General features: G+C 37.9%; 1 protein-coding gene across 12 annotated transcripts in view; it reads left to right on the plus strand.

The window, feature by feature from the left end:
- LOC122562047 (multiple PDZ domain protein) overlaps positions 1-6,000 on the plus strand; it is a 368,714-nt gene that overhangs the window by 33,057 nt on the left and 329,657 nt on the right. For all 12 annotated transcript variants that reach the window (XM_043714532.1, XM_043714569.1, XM_043714586.1 and 9 more), the window contains exon 2: positions 1,764-1,845. The gene's annotated coding sequence lies outside the window, so the exon portion shown is untranslated. The remainder of the gene's footprint in view (positions 1-1,763; positions 1,846-6,000) is intronic.

A 6,000-nucleotide genomic window follows, 5' to 3' on the forward strand; every position in this document is an offset into this window, starting at 1 on the left:
TTGTGTAAAGTATGGTTTTCCTTAAGTCATAATGGCACAGTATGTCCATACTTTGTCCATAGACACTCAGCTGTTTAGGTTAGGCCATAGTTTGTCATTCATTTCCCTCAAGCCTATCTTGCCTTATGTTCTGTTCTTTCTCTGTCATCAGCAACATGTGCCCTTTTATTCTCAACTTGTCATTAGAAGAAGTTTCCTCTTTTATTCTAGCATAATTTTAGATAACTGTCAAATTTCCCCTCTGTCTGGTTGAAAGATAAGTTTATCCAGGTTCTCCTCTCCTCCTACCCCCCCCCCCCCCCCCCAATTATAGTAATCTCACTGAACTATTAAAATTATAGCCTTCATATCCTGTCTAAAGTGTGGTTGTCTGAATTGGATAAAATACTTCAGCAGAGCTAAACTAGTTGTTTACTTAGGTTTTGCAACACTTCCTTTTTTTCTCTACTGTAGGGTTCACAACCTTCTTTCTTCAACAATTTCTCTCTCTCTTGCATCCACTTTAAGATTGCACAATTTAGTTTGTTGCTCCTTCTCAATCTTAAGCTCTAATTTAATCATTTTTGTAATTGTTAAATTTCATTTGTCATGTTTGCCTATTTTACCAATTTTTTAAAATTTCTCCAAGTCTTTTGCTGTATTCCTCATAGTTTGTTACATTTACAAACTGATTTTTCCTTCTAGATACAGGATGACAAATTTGATAAAGCAATTTAAACTTGCTAAACACTGTTCAACTTGAAAGCAAAATGCTTCTTCAGAATGGCTACAACTGAGGCTCCAACTGACATTGTGTGATATTCCAGTGGATTTTTGTTTATGCTCTTACACATCGTAATGTGTCAGAGAATGTGATACTACATGCCATTTTTTAAATGGGGCAGGCCTATGAGCAATATTTGGAGGGCATGGGTGATTCTTCTTGGCCATGACCTCTGCAAAGTATAGTTGGGGTTTCTTTTGAGATCTAGATATAAAATTTCTGCTTGGCTGGTTGGAATTTTTTTTTGTTTGGGGGTGCTGCAGCCTATTCTGCAGATGTTAGGGTGCCTTGATATTAGAAATATTAAACAGTTACTGAAATTTAGAAAGAGATGATGTCATTCACTTTGGATTGAAGTATACTGCACATTAGTTTGTTTTCATTGGAGAGTCCAGTATCTTTTTGTATATATCAATCTTGAGTAATTGCCAGAGTTGTGGTTGTCATGGTTTGCTCAGTGTGGCCACGAGAGGAGAAATCCATTTTCCTTGAAAGGAACAAGGAATTTATTAACATGCCAAGATCAGAGACTTGGAAACCACAATTAACTTTTAACCTTGGAATTTACAGCTTTACAAGATTAAGATTTTGTTTTAAATGGAGATAAGTAGAGCACAGCCCCATGTCGCAGAATATGTCACTAACTGTGACCATGCATGTGTCATTGTTACCAAGTGTGTTCTTACAGCAATTACACAAAATGAACTATTAAAATTAAAACATCTTGGTAAAATCTAAATGTCAGCTAATAATTGTATTTTGCTATAGGACGTGCTGTCCCTGTTCTTTGGACTGGAATTGTCAACAATGATTTAATATATTCCTGGGGATTTGTTGATATGGCATTCAATTCCATGATACCACTCATGATGCTTAACATATTTAATCATCTAATGTTATCCCACTGTTTTGCAAATGTTATTTACTTCAGTTTTGTGTTTAATTATCATTAGCAGCTGATTAAGATATTTGACATTTGGTTTTGTTTTTTACATTACAGGAACATCTGCTTTTCAAAACAGCACGCTTCCTGGACTGTGAAATTGAGGCATTTTGGTGTTTTTGAAAGGTGCTATATAAATGTAAGCTTTTTTGTTTATGATAAAATAAATAGCCTAAATTTAGATAAATGGAGAAATGTAAGGATTAATATTGTTTTAAATAAAAAAAAACTTGTTTCTATAGAATTAACTGGAGAGAAAAATGGCAAATTTCAGTGGTGGTAATTTCTGAGTAAAATTTTTAACCAGTTTTGTTTATCAAAATGAACAGATGAGTTTGGAGCAGAAGTAGGCAATTCAGCACCTCAAGTCTGCTCTACCATTTGATAAAACTATAGCTGATCTGATTTGTAACCTCATCGACATTCCTGCCTACCTGATTAATATTTCATCCCCCTTAACAAAAATCTATTTCCCCTCTGCACTCTAAATATTCTGTAACTATGCTTCCACCACCTTGTAAAGAAGAAACTTCCAAAGACTTAATCCTGTGATGGAAAAAATCCATTCTGTTTCTTTTAGATGGGCAACCAGTAAGCAGAAACCCCTAGTTCTAGATTCTCCCATAAGACATCCTCTCCACATCAACTCCGTAAAGACTTTTCCAACACCTTAATGTTTCAATCCAATCACTTTTTGCTTGTGTATTTCAGATAGGGTCTCACTAGTACCCTGTAACTGAAACTTCATCATGGCAGGAACTGAATAAACAATGTTTTGCTAGCTTCCTAATTGTTGTACCTGGATATTAATTACTTGCGATTTGTGCCGAAGGATGCCCAGATCCATTTTCATCTTTGAACTCTTCAGTTTTTCACGATAATGAATTTTTTATTCTTCCTCTGAAGATTGACAAGCAAATTTCATTTGCCTACTCACTTAACCTATCTACATTTTCATGGCTGCCTCTTTTCCTCTTTGCATCTTATTTTCTTACCAATGTCATTCAATTTCATCAGGTTATTAGATTGCCCGTACAATATTAAATTTAACTTGTATAGTATAATGTTATGTAATAACATTGGTATTATATAGCAAAGATTCTGACAAATAGAGTACCAATGTAGGATGAGCAGGACAGCTGAGATGTGAACCACTTTTTTCCATTGACTTGTGTTTTCTCTCATTCTTAAACTGTTCGTGTTAACATTGATCTACTGAGGCTTCCCTGAAGTCTTTCATGATAGCTGTTGGGCCATTCATGACAGTGTTGATAAGGCCTGATTGCAAATAAACATTATCTTTACAAAGTGATGGAGTTTGTAGCTGATGTCATGTGGTTGAAGACCACCCTTGTGTCAGCCACATAATAGCTTCTTGAGCCTTTGATTTAAGGATATGAGACAGCTGTCATCTTACTGCTAGGCTCATCTGCTCCCCTTCTCTTGGATCCTTCACCTTGTGTAGATGCCAAAAGCATTGTTACTACATACACTGACTCTGCATTCCCATCCTGTCCCATAACCTTTGAATCCTTTCTCTAACAAGAATCTTCTCTATTTCTGATTTAAAATAATCCACTGGCACTCTCTCCGTAGCTCTTTCGCTGTTTTTATCACTATCTGTTTCTATCTCCCTATTTCTCCAGCTTGTGCATCATTGACCCTTCTTCCCACCCTTGCTGAGATTTATTTTTCTCTCCCTTCAATCTTCATTCATGAGATGCTGATATCACTAGCAAGGCCAATATTGCATTCTCATCCTTTGGGAATGTAATGGTGAACGATTTTGAATTACTCTGTACATAATCCAACAGTCCCATTTCTGTAGGAATTCGAGCATATTTTTGACCCAGTGAAGAAAGATTGTAATTCAAGATAATGGGTTTGAAAGAAGCCTTCGGAAGTTGTTCCAATGCTGAATGCAATAAAAATTGAGTGATATATAGGGTACAGGTTGAACAGGTTGCTTTCTCCTAAATGGCTTTAAGCTTCAGATTATTAGGATTGCAGTCATCCAGACATGTTATAAGTATTTTGTTTATTCCTTACGTCAGTGGTCCTGAAGTTTTAATGAGTTAAGAGATGAATCACTCACTGGAAACTACCCACTCTCTGGTCTGTTTGAGCTACAAGTATTTGTAGTTTGTGATAGCTTAGGATAGTGTGCTGGAAAATCAAGCCCTGCCATTCCCAGAGTCAACCCGAAAGGTTAAAATATTAAAGACACATGTAAAATTCCCCAATTTACCTTTGTTAAAAGACAAATTGACAGAAACACAGATCAGGTTTCTACACTGAACAAGAATTATGACTTGTTGCAAGTAAATAGACTCCAGCTATAGGTAAACAATTATGAACTTTGCTCTAACTTTACTAGTTACAATTCTAATCACCTTTATAAGCTCCCCCTTCTATGCATAATACACCCAAATATGAATGAGAGGACAGACTGTTTAGAGTTGATGTGAAGATTGTTCTGGTGAGTAACACCATAGACATAGGAGCAGAAATTAAGCCATTCAGTCTATTGAGTCTGTTTTGTCGTTCCATTATGGCTGATACGTTTCTCAACCCCATTCTCCTGGTTTCTCTCCATAACCCTTGATACTCAAGAACATTTCTATTTCAGTTTTAAATATACTCAAATGATCTGGCCTCCACAGCCTTCTATGGCATTGAATTCCATAGATTCACCACTCTGGCTGAAGAAGTTTCTACTTCTCTCAGTTCTAAAAGGTCTTCCCTTTTACTCTGTGCCCTTGGGCTCTAGTCTCTCCTACCAACGGAAACATTTAACCAACATTGACTCTGTCCAGGCCATTCAGTATTCTGTATGTTTCAGTTACCCACTCTTTCCCCCCCCCCCCCCCACCAAACCTGTTTATCCTTCTAAACTCCATCGAGTATAGACAGAGTCCTCAAACATTCCACATATGATGTGGAGGTGTTGGGTGGACAAAGTTTTTTTAAAAAAAAACTCAACATCAATGATTACAGTCCAACAGGTTTATTTGAAAAGACAAGGTTTTGAAGCGCTGGTCCTTTGTCAAGTAGCTATTCTTAATACCAAAATGCAGGATCTCTCACTTTCTCACTCTATATTTCATCTGCCATTTCTTTGCCCACTCTCCTAACTTGACCAAGTCCCCCTGCAGCCTTCCTGCCGCCTCAATGCTCCCTGTTCCTCTACGTATCTTTGTGTAATCTGAAAGCTTAGTCAGAATGCCCTCAGTTCCTTCATCTAGAACATTAAAGTGTATAAAGTGAAAAATTTGTGGTCCCAATACTGAGTTTTGCAGAGCACCACTTGTCACCGGCCACCAACCTGAAAAAGGCCCTTTTATCCCCACTGTCTGCTTTCTGCCAAACAGCCTAGCTTCTATCCATGCTAGCATCTTCCCTCAAACATCATGGGCCCTTACCTTACTCAGTAGCCGCCTGTGCAGCATCTTATCAAAGGCCTTCTTGAAGTCTAGGTAGATACATCTATTGGCTCCCCTTGGTCTAACCTGCTCATTACTTCGTCAAAGAATCCGAACACGTTTATCAGACATGACCTCCCCTTGATGAAACCATGCTGACTTTGTCCTATTTTACCATAGACTTCCAAGTATTCAGAAATCTCATCCTTCACAATGGATTCCAGGATCTTGCCCAAGACCTAGGTTAGGCTAATTAGTCTATAATTTTCCGTCTTTTGCCGTACTCCTTTTTTAAATTAGGGGTGTCACATTAGCAATTTTCCAGTCCTGAGACCCTCCTCGATTCTAGTGATTCCTGAGATATCGTCACTAATGCCTTCTCTATCACTTCGGCTATCTCCCTTAAACTCTGGGGTGTAGTCCATCTGGTCCAGATGGTTTATCCACCTTTTGGGCCATTCAGTTTTTCTAACATCTAGCTGGTGGCCATCATACTCTGCTCTGCTTCCTCACTTTCTTGAACTTTTGGGATAGTACTTATGTCTTCCACCATGAAGACTGATGCAAAGTAATTATTCAGTTCCTCAGCTGTTTCCTTGTTACCCACTACTATCACTGCAATGTTACTTTCCAGTGACTCAGTATCCACTTTTGCATTGCTTTTGCCCTTTTTATATAACTAAAGAAACTCTGCCTTTTTTTATATTATTGGCTAGCTTACCCTCATTTAATCTTGTCTTTTTTTTTTGTTGCCCTCTGTTTTTGTAAGCTTCCTAATCCTCTGGTTTCCCACTGCCCTTCGCCACATCATATACTATCCCTGACCTCCCTAGTCAGTCATGTTTGCCTCATCCTCCCTGTACCATGCTGCT

This window comes from Chiloscyllium plagiosum, chromosome 2, assembly GCF_004010195.1.
Source record: "Chiloscyllium plagiosum isolate BGI_BamShark_2017 chromosome 2, ASM401019v2, whole genome shotgun sequence".
NCBI lineage: Eukaryota > Metazoa > Chordata > Chondrichthyes > Orectolobiformes > Hemiscylliidae > Chiloscyllium > Chiloscyllium plagiosum.